The sequence below is a fragment of the Acinonyx jubatus genome, chromosome F2, assembly GCF_027475565.1.
Source record: "Acinonyx jubatus isolate Ajub_Pintada_27869175 chromosome F2, VMU_Ajub_asm_v1.0, whole genome shotgun sequence".
NCBI lineage: Eukaryota > Metazoa > Chordata > Mammalia > Carnivora > Felidae > Acinonyx > Acinonyx jubatus.
In genome coordinates this window covers 54,722,976-54,740,934 of record NC_069394.1, presented here as the reverse complement: position 1 = coordinate 54,740,934, position 17,959 = coordinate 54,722,976, and the positions used below count along the sequence as shown (strand labels likewise).

Sequence of the window (17,959 nt, the reverse complement as noted above, 5' to 3'; positions counted from 1 at the left end):
GCAGCTGACAGCCAGCCAATCCCCAGATATGTCGATGAACCCTGTCAAGATCAGCAAAGCTGCCTGGTCGACCACCAACAGACCAAAGATATGTGAGCAATAAATTCGGTGTCCTGTGTTGCTGAGGTTTTGTGGTCATCTTTAATACAGCATTATTGTGGCAATCAATAACTAAAACATCTGAAGTCAACATAGGTGTAAGGAGGGTGATATCTTTAGAAATCATCAACATCATCATTTCTAGCTTTGGCTATTCACGCACATGATTGTCTTAAATGTGTGTCTCCCAGAATCACAGCTTATATCCCCTGCACAAACCCCTCTGAATTCTAGACTTGGATATTGAACCACCAAAAATCTGCATCTGGATGTCTTAGTGGACAACTCTGACTTAACATGTTTCAATCAAAATTCTTCCCTTTCCCTGACTCCCTGCAAAACCACTTTCCTCAGTTTTATACGTTTCAGTAAATGGGACTATCATTGATCTATTTAGTCAGGACAATACTAGTCGCCTTTGACTCCATTTGTACACAGTCTGTGTCCAAAACATCAGTAAATTCTGTCTTTCAGATTAGATACTAAATTCAACACACCTCTATGCTGTCTTCTCTCACCTAAATGACTGCAATAGCATCTGAACTGGTATCTTGGCCTCTGCTCTAGCCTTAATTCAATTAATTATCCTCACCACAAATAGATCAATCTTTTTGAAACTGTAAATTGGATCCCATTACTTTATGCTCAAAGCCCTTCATACTCAAAATTCAATGTCCTTAGTGTGGGTTATGAGACATTGCATGTTGTCTTCCCCAATCCCCCTCTGTTTTCTTATCTCTACTTTCACATCACTTAACTCCCCTGCTTGCTTATTAGGTGCTAGGAGTCTGGCACTCTTGCTATACGTCAAGGGTATGCGTATCAAGCTTGTTCCCACTTCAGAGCATTTGCATTGCATTTCCTCTTCCTAGAATGAATTTCACTCAGGTATTTGCCTGACACACTCACTTACTTCAATTAAATCTCTGCTCTAATGCCTCTACTACAGAGAAGCATCCTCTGCTGACCTTAGTTAAAATAGCAACCCCTACCACATACATACATATATGTGTACGTGTATATGCATATATATTTTTTCTTTTTAAACTTCATACTTGTATCTCACTAGAATGTAAGCATCATGAAGTCAGAGATTTTGTCTTGCTCATGGCTGTAACTCCCAGCCCCCAAACAGTGCACCTTTCAATACAATTAATAAATAATAACTGAATGAAAGAATGAATGAATGAATGTGTAAATATTATAGAAATAGCCCCAGTAGCTGCTACTCCCCTCTCCATAACAGATGCTAATGTTCATAAAGGCTCTGTATTTTGGTTAATTGTGATGGACTAGTCTAGCTCTTTTCTACCATAACAGAACCAATCCAAGGAATAAATCAAAAATAAAAATAAGATAAACAATTAACCCTAATGGCATCCAGGTTAACTGTATCTTCATGTTAGGGGCATTGGCGATTAGAGTACACTGTTACAGGGCATGAACCTACCTACATACAATAGGAGTTGCAGATTCAAAGCTGTGGTTCTGCAATGTTTGAGGTTTCCATGGGAACAACACAATTTCGTGTTCTGTTTAGAAGCTTAAAATATGTGGTGGCAAGCAAGCGCTGCTGTTAACATACCACGTGAGGGTGATTCAAAAGATGAAAGCCTATAAAAATTAATGATCAGAGAAAAATGTGGACTAGTAAATAAACAACCACATTATTAAAAACAGAGGAAATATAATTGGCCACATATGGTCACATTATAACAAGGCAAGAGTCATTGTACTCTTTAAGCCTCTTACATATTTGCATCCATACCTTGATGACTCAACAGAGGGAGCAACTGATATGTCAACACCCTTACAGAAATGAAATCTTTCTTTTATTAATACTTTCCATGACATCTAATTAGCTATTAAGAAAATGGCTTAACAGTGAGAACAGGTACCTAAAATAAAACCATCCTAATGAATTACCACCATCACATTTGCTTAAAAGTAGAACTGGCTTTGGAAATAATAGACTCTAGGCTAGAGAGGTTTAGAAGCCAGGTAACAATTTAGATGAAATAAAATCACTGTGCATTTGAATTTCACTTAATTGCCTCATCTTCTCAGAATTTTGAAAACAGAAAGAAACAAAGCTTTGTCTCTTTAGAGGTCGTTGTGCGATTTGAAAAAGAAAATGTTAATATATACAGCTACAAGAGATCTTTGTAAAAATTTTGTTTTCTGTAAGTTACCACAATTTTGAAGACTTCTGGTAAGGCTCAGAAATGATTCAGAGAACCATAAAAATGCTGTTAAAATTCTTCTCCTTGGCCAAGATGTTTACCGGCCCACAAAAGTTTTACAGTCTTTTCTCAGACTCATCAATATTTCAGAAACAAAATATCACTGATAGTGCAAGATGAAAAGATCTTTTCAAAAATTTTCTTGATGTATGACTTATTGAAAAATAGATTTTCCTACCTTCTTTGGGTAAGTTGTGGTACATCTAGACAACGGAATATTATTCAGCCCACATGCACAAAAAGAAATGAGCCATCAAGGCATTCGAAGAGATGGAAGAAGCTTCAATGCACATTAGCAAGCGAAAGAAGCCAATCTGAAAAGACTAAATACTGTATGATTCCAACTATTTGACATTTTGGAGAAGGCAAAACTATGGATAGTAAAAGATCAGTGGTTGTCAGGGGCTGGAGGGAGGGATGAAGAGGCAGAAAAGAGAGGATTTTTAGGACCATGAAAATACTCTGTGATACCATAGTGATAGATACATGCCATTATACATTTGTCCAAACCCATGGAATGTATAACACCAAGAGTGAACCCTAACATAAACCACAGACTTTGAGTGACAATGATGCATTAGTGTAAGTTTATCAACTGTGACAAAACTACCTCTCTTGTGGGGGATGTTGATAATGGGGGAGGCTATGCATTGGTGGGGACAGGGAGTATGTGGAAAATCTTTGTACCTTTCCCTCAATTTTGCCATGAACCTAAAACTTTTCTTTAAAAAGTCTAAAGTAAAAAAAGAAAAGTATGTATTCATCTTGTGCAGCACTGTCTCCCCAGTGCCTAACAGAAGGCTTGACAAATAGTGTTTAATAAATTGCTATTAAATGAATTAATGACTAATTTGTTAGATGGACTTGGTTTAAATCCAAACTCAACCACTTTCTGGATGGAGAAATATGAACAAATTATTCCTATAAACCTCAGTTTCCTCATTGAAAATCAGGATATAATAAAATCTAATTCACTGAATTTTTGTGAAGAGCAAGTCATGTACTATGTATGATGTGCTTTGTTAACTATAAGGTGATTCAGAAATATTAGAAACCATTATTATCATGTGTAAGGATCAAAGCATGTAAGATTTCCCCAGAGTGAAACCCAGTTATAATATGTCTACCCTGCGCCATATAAACTCCCCAAACATTTCCTAGCCTTTATCTCTCAATATTGCCAGATTGGCAGAGAAAATTTATTTCCAACAAGCTAAATGTGTTCTGAGATCCAGAAGGTCTCAGCATGGACCATAAGATGACAAACTATAGACTTTATGGATGTCTGTGAACATACTAGACAATAAGTAAATGTGTGCATCCTATACCTGTTCAACCCAGCATTAAATTATACCATCCCACTTTGGGACCTTTCTATGAATCTAGATTCACTTTACAGATTATAGCTCCTTAATTTATGCCTCAAGATATACCATATACTTCTCTTGTCTCCTCTGCCCTGCAAATATGGATGCCATGCTCTATCCACATGAAGTACTAGTGGATGCAGAAGGGTATACAGTATGGACCATTTGGGATTATTTGTTGTAAGTCATATAAGTATTTGGTGCATTGGAAAAGCTATGGCCCTAAAAAAGTAAACATGGGTGTCCGTTTCCCATATATATGCTCTTTAAAGTATGTAAAAGAATCATCCAGGTTCAAGTGAGTCTGACTTTCAGCTAAACGTTGTGCCTGGCTCAGATGCCCAGAATGAGAGATATATTGCTGGAGGAGGTGTGATATTGGAGCTCCACAAAAGATATATGTTAAAGATGGCATGATATTGCATCTCAACTGCTTTGAAGGTATGATCTATATAAAACTATGAGGTACCTCCCTAGGAGGAAGTCTGTATAATAAAATCCACATCCCATTTTAAAAGATAGCATCAGACCCCCTTCACCCACTTTGTCCATCCTCTACCCCCCCTCCCTCTGGTGCTCATCAGTTTGTCTTCTGTGTTTATATGTCTGATTTTGCTTTTGTTTGCTTGTTTATTCCTTTGCTTTGTTTTTTAAATTCTACATATGAATGAAGTCACATGGTATTTGAGATATAGGCCTCTTGTTATGGTAAGAATTAAGTCACAGGAATAAAAAGCATAGCACAGAGAATATAGTCAGTGATACTGTAATATTGTGTGTAACTATACTTAAATTAAAAAATTAAAATAAAATAAAGAATTAGAAACCAGTATGAATGGGAATCCATGGGCCTACATCATAACGATTGGATTAAAAAGTGATTGTAGTGAGTTGGAAACTTTGTAAATTAATTTTAAAAACATGATTTTTAAATGATACTCATGAAAGGAAGAGCCATAAACCCCTATTTTAGGACATGAAGTGGCTGTTACAACACCTTACTTTAAAGATTGATAAGTAGGGGCGAAAAAAAAAGTTTCTACCTTCCATTCATGTAGGCATTCTGGGGTGGCCAAATAGTCTCAGTTAATCAGAAAATCTCTTCTTTCTAAAAACAAAAGGAAGAAAGAAAGAAAAAAAAGAAAGAAACAAAGGAAGGAAGGAAGGAAGGAAGGAAGGAAGGAAGGAAGGAAGGAAAAGAAAAAAGAAAAGAAAAAGCCAATTCATGGAAGGAATGGTAGAGCCAGAAAACCATCATTCTGTAACCCCTAAAGAAATGAGCATATGCAAGATTTATCAACTGGTCTAAAAAAAAATCAGGAAGTAAGGTTAAAGAAGACCCAGACATCTGTTTAGTTCCACTATAGCTACCCCATGGATTGCTTTCTAGACTCTAGACTCAAGGGGAAAGTAGAACAGTGAAATGGAGGGATCAGACTGTCATCATTCTCATCCTGAGATCAATCTTATTATCACTAATGATAATAATCATTATCAATCATATGTTAAAGTAGTTCGAGATATAATGTAATATGCAAACTGCAACAACTAGGAAATATGCTAGTTGAAGTTGTTGAGTTTGAATCCATCAAGATTTAGGCCTAAGCTTACATTTCCCCGTCCATAGAAAATGTAGGGATGGAAGATTAAGCTGAGCACAAGGAAGCAACTAAATTTGTCCTGTACGGTAGCTTCTAGCCAATGTGGTAGCTACTTAAATTCTAATTTAAATGAAATTTAAAATAAAAAACAAATTACAAATTCAATTGCTTAGTCATGCTAGCTATATTTGAAGAGCTCAAGAGCCACATGTTCTTTGTCTATCTTATTGTTTAGCGTACATATGGAAAATTTCCATTGTGGTGGAAAATTTTATTGGACAGTTCTGAAAAAGCTAAATGAGAAGTTAAGACCTTCCATAGCTGGATCTATTCAATAAATCAGTTTCCTGAGGCTGAGAGAGGTGAGGAAACTGCAGAAGAAAAGTTTGAAGCTCCCGAGGCTGGTTCATGAGGTCTAAAGAAAGAAATCATCTCCATAACATCAAAGTGCAAGGCGAAGCAGCACCTACTGACATAGAGGCTGCAAGTTATTTGGAAGATCTAGCTAAGAGAATTAATTAAGGGAGTTACACTAAACAACAGATTCTCAGTGGAAATGAAACAGACTTCTACTGGAAGAAAATGCCATCTAGGACTCTCACAACTGGAAAGAAGAAGTCAATGCTTGGCTTCAAAGCTTCAAAGGATAGGCTGACTTTCTTTTTAGGGGCTAATGCAACTGATGACTTTAAGTCAAAGCCTCTGCTCATTTACCATTCTGAAAATCCTAAAGCTCTTAAGAATTATGCTAAATCTACTCTGCCTGTGCTTTATAGATGGAACAACAAAGCCTACATGACAGCATATCTGTTTACAACATGGTTTATTGAATACTTTAAGCCCACTGTTGAGACTTACTGCTCAGGAAAAATATTCCTTTCAAAATATGACTGCTCTTTGACAATGCAACTGGTCATCCAAGAGCCCCTGATAGAAATGTACAATGAGATTAATGTTGTTTTTTATGCCTACTAACTAAACATTCTGTAGCCCATGGAGCAAGGAGTAATTCCAACTTTCAAATCTTATTACTTAATAAATACATTTTTTAAGATATAGTTGCCATATCTAATAATTCCTCTGATGGATATAGGCAAGGCAAATTGAAAATTTTCTGGAAAGGATTCACCATTCTAGATGCCATTAAGAACATCTATGATTCATTGAAAAAGGTCAAAATATCAACATTAATAGGAGTTTGAAAAGACTTGATTACAACCCTTGTGTGTGGCTTTGAGAGGTTCAAGGTTTCAATGGAGGAAGTAACTGTGGGTATGGTAGAAACAGCAAGACAACTAGAATTGGAAGTGGAGCCTGAAGATGTAACTGAATTGCCGCAATCTCATGTTAAAACTTTAACAGATGAGTTTTTTTTAACAGATGAGCAAAGAAATTAGCTTCTTGAGATGGAAACTACATCTGGTAAAGATGCTCTGAAGATTGTTAAAATGACAATAAAGGATTTAGAATATTGCATAAATTCAGTTGATAAAGCAGTGGCAGGTTTTGAGAGGATTGAGTCCAAGTTTCAGAGAAGTTCAACTGTGGTTAAAAATCTATCAAACACCATGACATGCTACAGAGAAATGGTTTGTGAAAGGAAGAGTCAATTGATGCAGCAAACTTTATTGTAGTCATATTTTAAGAAATTGCCACAGACACCCCAACCTTCAGCAACCCTGATCAGTCAGCAGCCAACACCATCAAGGCAAGACCTTCCATTAGCAAACAGATTATGACTCACTGAAAGCTTAGATGGACAGCACTTTTTAGCAATGAAGTATTGTAACTAAGTAATTAGGTATGTATATTTTTTTTGCACACTTGATAGACTACGGTATATCTAACCATAACTTTTATATGTGCTAGGAAACCCAAAAATAATCATTTGAATTGCTTCATTGCAATATTTGCTTTATTGAAGTGGTCTGGAACTGAACATGCGATATCTCCGAGCTGTGCCTATATAGTTTTTAACATCTTAGTTGCATGTCTTTCGGCAGTTTGGAAAAATATCTCAGACATTATCCCTTCAGATATGGATTCTCTGTGATTCTCTGGAGGTGCTTTGTACCTCCAAGTGTACCTATATCAAATCTTTTTATGTGTTCCACATGTCTGTTAAGCTCTTTTCTGTACTTTCCATTAGTTACTAATTCTCTTTATCTGTGCCTATCTCCTATTAAACTCATCCGCTGAGGGGTTATTTTCAATTATTGGGCTTTCTTAATTCTATAATTTCTATTTATTTATTTTGTTTATAGAATGTAATTCTTTGTCAAAATTCTCCATCTTGTCATTAATTCCCTGAATCATAGTTAGAAAAAAAAAAACACCTCTATGTTAGAAAACTCCATTTACCATATATCCTGTGAATTGTTCTTATTATCTGATTTGTACCTTATATTTTTGTCAAGTTGAATCTTCCAATATTACTGTTATAAAAACTGACTCCTAGGGGTGCCTGGGTGGCTCAGTAGGGTGAGCCTCTGACTCTCGGTTTCAGCTCAGGTCATGATCTCACAGTTTGTGAGTTCGAGCCCCATGCAGGGCTCTGTGCTGATGTCACAGAGTCTGCTTGGGATTATCTCTATCCCTCTCTCTCTGTTGCTTACTCATTCTCTCTCTCTCAAAATAAGTAAGTAAAAACTTAAAAAAAACTGAATCCTAAATTTTATGTATAAAATTGGTGGTCCAGAACTGGCTGAACACATTTGAATATATATTTAAGAATATTTTACTTGCGATATGCCATTACGTTGAACTCCAATTTTAGAGGAAATCATGGAAAGCCAAAAATATGTATTATATTCATTGTTAATACAAGGAATGATAAAATTAAATATATCTGTAAGCTCACATATACTAGGTCATAATAATACCACTTTAATGTTTATAAAAAACTTTTATATGTACAGTTTATTTTTTGAATAATTTTAGTAAAACATAATAATTTACATTTTAAAAACAAGAAAATGGAGTCCCAGAAAGAGTAAACAAATCTTCCAACATCATACATTTGCCTAATAAGGAGCATGACCAGTATTCCAATTCGGTTTTCTAGGTCCAGCTCCTTTGTTCTTTCTATTGTATGACATTTACCATTGCCTTCCTTATTTGAGAATAGATAAAATGAAGAAAAGCACTAAAGTTGTCCTCCTTCTTTGGTTTGTATTCATTGGATTGATTTTGGTTTGAAATTCTCCTTCAAGATCAAAAGCATGCAAATATCATACTGAAGGAAGCAACAAGTGCTTTCTCCCTCATATCCTTTTCTAGGATTATTATGGATTATTGTAATTAACATCTGAATTTAACTGAACTTATGATCTTCACTGTATGAAAATTGTTGGTGGTTCATTATACATAAGGGACATTCTTACCAGAAGAGTCTAGAATTCAAATGGCTTTAGAGAACACCATATAATGTATTTAACAGACTCCATATTATCCCCTGGCATATACTTTCTTCCTGTTTCTTTGCTGAGTTTCTTCTGTGTATATCCTTCCATCATTGTCTTTCAGCAAATTTCTTTAGCCTAAAACATTCTCTCTTCTATAAAGACTTTAAAAAAGTCAGCTATTATTTTTGCCCAGCGACTATCTAATCCACCTTCTACCAATAATAACATCTGATTTTCCTTTGGGCAACCATTTGTTCTCACCCACAATTCATGTGACTCTAGTGGGCCAATCCAATCCCTCTTTCTAGTCCCAGGAATTGTCGCAAGAACTAGATGTGGCCAATCAGAGCTTTTCTCACCCCACCCCACCATGCTGACTGATAGAAGACTGTAAGACTGGATGTGTAATTCAATTAAGGCAATCAATATAAAGGCTAGGACTTTTTTCTGGAATTATGAGCCATAAAATCCCCATCTCTGATAGGCTTATTACATAGGTAAAGTATATACCTAAAGCTCTCTGGAAAGAGGAAGCTTATCTGAGGATGGAGCTGGTATAAAGGAAAGAATAACTGAGAGATGCAACTGTGAATGACATCATGCAGAGTTCTTGTATTCGGCTGTGCCTGAAGTTGCTGATCTACCTCTGAAGCTTATATGAGTCCTTCACTCTGTTAATATTTAAGCCAATTTAACCTAAGTATGTCAAATTCCACTTGACCTTGTATTCCCTCTGTTGTGTTCCTCATGGAACAACATATTTATATTTGTTGTATCCCTTTCCACAAATAGACTATGCATTCCTGTTAAGTCAAAGTAGTATAATATTAATCTCTATCCCATCAGTGCTTAGTAGTGTTTCTGCCTCATAAAATATGCTCAGTAAGTGTGGGGGAAAAAAAAGCAAGATAGAAGAACAAGATGAGGGAAGAGAGATTGGGATGATCATAGAGCCCAAATTTTAGGATGGCCATTTATTCCCTTTTATTCTATTTTCATATCACACAAAGCAAGCAAGGAAATCAAGAATTGCCCTTTGAATTTTCCACGCTGCTCTCACACAAAGGCTGATAATGTGCCATAAATTATATTGACAGAGTTGATATTATATATTCCATCTTATTGTCAGAACATATGCTGGATGATGCATCCTCAATTTTTTTATTCAAAAAATATGACCATTGTACTTACTCATAAGCGAGAGAATTATATTCACCAAGTAATAAATCTTGTCTGTCACTAAAACCCACAGGCCAATGCATTTCAGGATATGATGAAATCCCTCTTGTATTGACCCCAAAGTGCAGGATTCCTGTGAGCAGTGACAGGCGAGCTGAAATCACTTGAGCTTGTAAAAATAGTCAGAAGGAATACTTAAAAGCTTGCAGTCAAAGCCGGAGTAAAATGTTGCTAATGGAGGAAAAAAATGCTTGCTTTCAAATACAGTTACTGAAAGAAGCTAAATTAAAGTGTCAGATGCAACAGCAGAGGCATCTTCTCTTTGGTTAAAAAATAATAATGCATAGCAATCATTCTAGTTATTAGCTCAGATACTCTCTTTTTTATCGATCTTTATATTGATCTACTAGAACAGGCAGTAAAAGCAGTCTAATATTACTTAAATGTATACTCAGTTTTCTGCAAGACAGGAGTTTCTATAGAGAGCAATAGATGATCTTATACAATAAGTTTTCTTATTGTGTTAGTGTTTTTGTTTATAAACACTAACCACTAACATGCTTGTCACAGTGACTATTAAAGCCCACAATTGAAAAAGTATATAATTTTACAGGTTGGGGAAATTAAATTTGAGGAATCATCTTCCTGGTTTTTCGTTTGCTTCCTGGTCAGTCATTAATTAGAAATATTACAGGAAATAGAAATTATAATATTGCTAATAGTAAGATAATTAGACCCTGGAGCTAGGCTGCTTGTGTTTAAAACCCAGCTCAACTATTATAGGACCCGGGGCATGTTGTGACACTACTCTATGTAGTCTCAATTTTCTTGGCTTTAAGCTAAGAATGAAAATCACAGCACCTAATTAATAGGATGGTGGTAAAGGTTAAATAAGTTGATGTTCATAAAGGTCTTGGAATATTGCCTGGCACGGAAGAAGTGCTAAATAGATATAAATTATTGTCTTGTGATCTCTGATATATGTATATATGTATATCTGAATATAAATATACATATACCCACGTGTATATGCATGTTATATATATACAGTATGTATGCATATGTATATATACATATATGTTCTATATGCATATGTATGTACACATATGTATGTTATATATATAACAAAAGCTATAGTATTTTGGGAAAATAAGTTAGGAACCTTTTATAACTCTTCTCAGAGGAGCAAGACCCAGTGGCAGAACACAAACCTACCTGAACGGAGGAAAAGTCTAACTTGTTCAGCTAATGACGCCTTCTTCATTTTTCAAGCCTCCCTAAAGAAGTAGCCTGAAAACACATGAATGTGATGATGCTCCTGTGGTCTTGCTGAACATGACTGACAGCCACAGGTTGATTGTTGAATCGTGCAGTCTTGAGAACCAGTGTCTGGACCCAATACCAAGCTTCACAGCTTACAAAATATACACCCTTATTAAATACATCACTTACTTGCCTGTGTTTCAGTTTTCTTATCGATAAAATGGAGATAATTAAGAATTTCTAACTCATAGGAATATTCCAGGAATTTAATGAGTTAACTCAAATGAAGAACTTAGATGACTTGACACATAATAATAACCAAATTAAGTCATTATTTTAAATAAGTACTTGCTAACTTATCATGATATGCAATTTTCTACTTGTCACCAATTTGAACATTGGATAATTGATAATACCACTGTGTATAAATCTGTAATATTAACAAACCATCATCATATACAGCCTCTCATATCCTTAAAAACAGGGTGATGTTTAAGCAATTTCCAATTCTCGGTGCGTAGTAAAAGAAAAAAAAAAAAAGCAAATGTCCAACCAGCCTAAGTGGCCCTTAATTCCATTTTCACAGCAAATGGCTTTTAAATGAGCCATTAAATGCCATTTTCTGGTGTTGTCCTCCACCAGCAGTGAAGCCATACCTGTGTTCTTCAATGACAAATTGAAATCCTCTTATCAAGATTGTACAATTTCCAGATAGCAGAGAGCTAAACAAGAACAGTCACCAATGGTTACAATTAAATCTGTAGTAAGACTAATGGAGTCAAAGACTAGTTCTGTAGACTTGGGTTTTTCTCCATCCCAGCCCCCTCCATGGTATCCCAATGAGAGGGTCTAAGAGCAGCATAAATGATTAACATTTTGTTACAGCTTCCAGTTACCATGGATGTTTTCTTGATGATACAAAAATCATGGGAAATTATTGATTTGTCTCACTCACAGAATAGGAAGGGTTTTGCTGAAGCTGCAACCAACCTCACTTCATGAAGAAAAAAATTTAGTCAGCTTTACGATTTAGGTCAGTAAAAATAAACCATCAGCAACGACATAGGTGCTTAGCATATGTTGGCTGCCTTGCATGCGCAATTGAAGAGCCATGCATTAAAATCTAAATCAAGTATTAACCTTAGTTCTTTACACCCTATTTTTACCATTAGTTTATCTGTAAATAGATTCTCTAGGACCAGGCAGATGTAGATGGTAGAAAATGATAATTAAGCCAAACGGTTATATATTCAGAAAATTATCAGGATACAATGAGAGAGCTTTTCACATAAGCTTTTTTATGCATTTGGAATACTGACAGAATGTTCTGTTGCTGGATTTATCAGAAAATCATGTTCATTCCTGCAGAGAAATATCATTCCATGGCATTCAAGCACTCATGTGTTTTGGAATGACTGGTTTTACTAAGTAAATTGAACAATTCTGTATTAAGTAGCAATTAACAAAGGCAATGAAATATTTCCAACCAGCTTTTGATTATTTTGTGCAGTGTTGTTTGTATTACCCTATTCTCATCTTTATTAATACATTATGATAAAACAGGTGAAAAAAAAGAGATGAATCTGGTGTGACTGAACATTTTGTTTTGTTTGTTAGAATATCTAGAATTTTCCCTGCCAGAGTATGCTTCTAAGCTAAGCTGCATTCAAATAACCAAGAATATACCTAAAGTGATTTTTGTATGCTAGTACTTTGCTGAAGTAATTAACTCATTTTTGCTAAAACTCAAAAATCATTGCAAGCATGAAATATTTCAACTGGAACAGAAATTTTAAGGGTCCAAGTTGAATATAACTTTCAGGAAAACCAGGGAGAACTAGCCTTACTGGCCATAGCTTACTTCCCTGGTTCTCATTCCATTTGGTTGCAGTCTGGGGAAGGGCATTTAGCTCTGATAGGATTTGCAAGCGTAGCAATAGTTTCTCCTCATTGGAAAATGTGATTGAGGAGACGCAATCATGGTGGGGAAGAAGTCTAACCAAGGCAAACCACCAGTTACAGTATCAGCAGATTCTGTTGACCAAGAAAAGAGACAAAGCTGAAATACAACACAAAATTTATTTGAGGTCCCAGAATTACAATTTGGGGAATCTAGATTTGGGAAGGAGACCAAACTGTGCCCCCCTAGGAAACAAAAGTCAAGGGTGTTAAAAGAAAGACGGAATTTTGTACGTGTTGGTTAGAAAGTATTTTGATTGGTGCTGGTGGCAGAAAACTAATTTTCGCGAACTGTAATTGGTTGCTCAAGCTATCTCTAAGCAAAATTCCTTACTATAGCCAGCTGCAGGTGTTTGGGCTGAGTCCTTGGAATATTTGTGGTTTGGCCCAGCTCAAAAATTCGTGATTCCACTGGTGAGGACGTGCTTAAGGCCCATCTCCTGAATGGTCTCCTGGCTCCATATAAAAACCCCTTGACATAAGTGACCCTAGTCCATTTCATCCTTCACAGTTGAATCCAGAAATGGTGATCCCAGCCTAAATGTTGCTCTGTTGGGAAGATCCTGTATTTTGGGAACTAATGCTCAGTGTCAGAAACTTAAAATCAGAAATTCCCTTTCAGAATCAAAAATACCAAAACTACCACTGGCTTTTGCATAGGATAGAATGAGGAACCGTACCATTACCTGAAAGATAATCATGTATAATACTTTCATTTCTGAAACTCGTTGCCTCCAATTCCTCCTTATCCTTAGCATCCTTTGGTGGCAGAAGAAACATGCTTTAATGGTAATAAAGATACTATGCTTTACCATCCTACCCAAAAATATCTGTTCTCTTCTACATAGGAAACATAAGAATGGGGAAGAGAGCTTCAACCTCCCTCTCCACAAACACACTTTTATCTGTCTCTGTAACTGATGTCTTTTGTTATGCATGGAAGAAAATAGGACACCCCAGGATTTAGAAAACAGACACAGGATGACTCAGATTTGGCACCTTTCCTCACATCTGCTGGTAACTCATCTGTGCAATGACTCCTCCTCTTTAGAAGTTCCATTCTTCTTCTCTGGAGGAGATTCCTTCCCTCTCTGCTTCCAACTTATCCTCCACCAAACACTTAAAAGTGTAAAAATATCTGTAATTAAGCCTTGCCACTTTTCTAAGAGGTGATTCTCATTTTCTCTCATTCCTAAAATTTGACTTGGAACTCCACTCTGCCATTATTTTATTGTATTTGGTTTATTGCTCCAAAAAGTTGTATACTCATGCCAAAAATTCGGATTTAAGTAGACCCACCAGATTCTGACAAGGACAACTACCAAATCCCATACAGCAGCTTCACGCATTTATTCAAAGCATATTTACTGAGCACCTATACTGGGATTGGCACAGACCTTGGCAGAGGGGAAGCAAGTTTCTTTCATGGCACCATCTTCAGTTTCATTTGGAAACTGTTTCATCTGGTTTGATCTCACTGTGGAATTATTATTTCTGCCTTTATGGAACAACCTGGTGGCACCGATAAAAGCAGATCACTGAAGATGTGCCAATAATCTACTTTTAATCTTAGTGCCACTGAGACTATAACCTTCTCTCTCATTAGGTTGAATATACATTTTTTGCCTTTCAGTTATCAAACAGTTTTATATTCACCTTTAGTGACTGGGTGGCTCAGGTCATGATTTCACAGTTTGTGGGATCAAGCCCTGCATCGGGCTCTGTGCTGACAGTTCAGAACCTAGAGCCTCCTTCAGATTCAGTGTCTCCCTCTCTCTCTGCCCCTCCCCCACTTGTGTTCTCTCTCTCTCTCTCTCTCTCTCTCTCTCTCTCTTTCAAAAATATATCGACATTAAAAAAATTAAACTATGAGGTGCCATATGACTCAACTTCAAGAGAAGCTGGCTTCTGATGGCTATAATATGAGAAAAACCTTGTTTTCCTGTGTCACTGTGGCCATCTTAGGCAATGTGCTTTAAGAAAGAGAGATTTGTGATACATAATGTTTTTCATTGATTTATTCATTTTTTTGTTTTGACATTTACCTTGAAAAACAAGGTAACAAGGAAGGATAAGATCTTATCCTTCAAGGAAGGATCTTATCTTATCTAACAAGGAAGGATAAGATCTGCCAAAGAAACAGAAGTATCGAAGTATTTAGTGAGTTCATAAATTGGGTAAAAAGATACATGCTGGAATCCCTTTTTTATATAAATAACTTCCTATAAACCTCATTCTTCTCAGCTTAACTTTTTTATCAAAATTTCTTTCCTCTTAATCAATTCAAAACTCTCTTATTGGTGATCATCCTGCTTATTTCAAATCCTAAAATTAAACAATTATTATCCATTAATCATAGCCCTTTAGGGTTCAAGAGTTGTAACAGGAATGCAGCAATTTATCTGGCTCATGAAATCTTAGAAGATTTACGATCTCATAACATCCAACAGGACCCAATGAGAATGTATTACATATGCTTTTCCACATCTGACCCAAAGACACACATCTTCATGAATATTTTTAAACTCCATATTACAATGTCTTCTCCAATCTTCTTTCTGCTTTTCTATTCTTCAATCACCAAAACAACCCGTATCCATATACACCACAGGAAGGGCACTGTTTCGTCTTTGCTTTCCATATTCATCGGTTTCCTCTGACATCTAGAGCTTATCTTACATAAAATTAAGTCATAGTTTCTGACCATACCAGACCTTCCAGGGTCTCCAGTAGTATACTCTGGAGATTTCCAGTTATTTCATAACATTAGGTGAAGAACTTGGAAAATGTTTATTTCTTCCTTTCTTTCTGTCTCTATGTCAAGGTTACCAAAAAATGTAATTTTTAAAAACTTTCAAAATACTTTTCACTTTTTCCATTCCCTCTCCATTCCCAACTGGACAACCTTTAGCACCAAAAGTCTGTTACCAGACCTCTCACCTGATTTTTTGCGTCAAGGCTGTCCGGCATCTTCTCCACCTGTTTGTGCATAAATGTGAGACCAATGCTTCTAGACTATCACACTCAATATTTCACTTTCCTATTAAAACAAAAAAGTTACTTTGTTCTCCATTAATTTCAAATCCTTGTGCTTGGTTTAGAAGTGCACCATATTCTGTCCCTACCTTTGACATCCCCCCCACCCCCACGCAACACGCACCTTTCTTTACTAGTGTTCCACTATTATACGTTATATTCCATCCACTATTATACGTTATATTTCTTCTCTGCTTCAAACACACAATATTTATTTATATATTTATATCCCAAAATGTTTTCTCATTTTGTTTCCTCTATCCTCGTCTCTAAGCTTTCTGCCTGACCATTCTTCTCACTCTTCCCCTTCTTTAATGTGCAGTTTCCCTGTGAAGACTTTTCTAACTTTTCCAGTGCACACTATTCTCCCTGTTCTGTAGCAGGTGTTTTTCCCTGTTTCATGTGAATTCAATGTGTGTTCCTTAGTGTGATTGAGAGATCCTAGATTCATTCATGTATTCATTCAACACTTGATGCCAAGCATTTTTCAAGCATTGTGCAGGGAGTGAAGACAACAGTTCCTAAAAGAACAATAGCTGTGATTGCATATACAAAGCATGCCACCCCCAACTGTTGAAAACATAGTAGGCATTGTGATATTATCTCAGCACTCTTTCTTGCTGAGCTTCAAGATAGCTTCAGAATCCTCAAACCAGTCATTACCAATCAATTGGCTAAGGAACAAATTGAAATCTATTTGATATGCCTTTCCTATAATCTAAATGAAAATGTGTGTGTGTGTGTGTGTGTGTAAATGAATCCTAATTCAGTTCTCTAAAGAGTTAAAAAGTAGGCTCATTTTTGAATTGCATATTAAACATGATACCAGGAGAATTTTAATAGAGATGTGGGAATAGTTTATTAAAATGGAAAACAAATTTTGTATTAATATTCAGGCCTCACAAACATTGTCTACTGCAAACTATGATTTACTCACATAGAGAATATAAGGACCAATAGTCCCACATTGATTTATTTCTTCAGCCACATGCAGGGGTACAGAGCAACATAATTAGTGGCAGTATCTTCAGACACAAAGAAAATCAATTCTTATGCATGCATACATGTTGATTAGGAATCTTTTAGAATTTTTCAGTCTGATTCAATAGACTGCATCAATAGTGAAATCTAAGTGCACCCTTTCATAATACATCTTGGCAAATACTGCAAATGCTATAGACTAAGACAGAATGACAGTAAACAAAAAAATTCTATTACAGTACAATTAATTATTAGGAGAATTTGCTAGTCCAATTTCCAAACAGGAACCTTATGAAAATGGTTTGTATATATATGTGAATTTGTATCAGAGATGAAACTAAAAGAAAGTATGAAGGAAGGAAAGGGAATCAGGAGGACACGAGCAATGACTGTGTGTTAGGAGAAAAGAATAACTGAATATTTGGAGGTATTCTAATACACACATTCAAGTAGTTAGATTTTAGCATGACTGTAACAATTAGTAGGTGGTTGTGAGGAAAACAGAAAATACAAGAGCTGTTACATAGATATGCCTTCCTCCATAAATATCTTGAATGATTAAATGACAGAAGTTTCTTCTATAAAAAGGTTAATAAAGTCGAAGCGTATGCTTTAGCCTGATTTAGTTCTACAAGCTGTTCCTTAGGCTTTGTGGGAAAACCAATTTCCATTACCCACAAGCCTTCTGATTGTTCTGAGCTCTCTCGTTAGCCTGGGGAGACTAAGATTCTCCCGTTCTTACTTGAAGTGTCACCAACCGTCTAGGGTGGATACTACAAATGCCAAGTTGAAATATTCAGCCTTCTTTATCTTTATTTAAATTTAAT

The 17,959-nt window shown here is 36.0% G+C and overlaps 1 long non-coding RNA gene across 20 annotated transcripts in view; it reads left to right on the top strand.

Moving 5' to 3' along the window:
- LOC128312880 (uncharacterized) overlaps positions 1 to 17,959 on the top strand; it is a 430,418-nt gene that overhangs the window by 316,389 nt on the left and 96,070 nt on the right. The window lies entirely within an intron of this gene.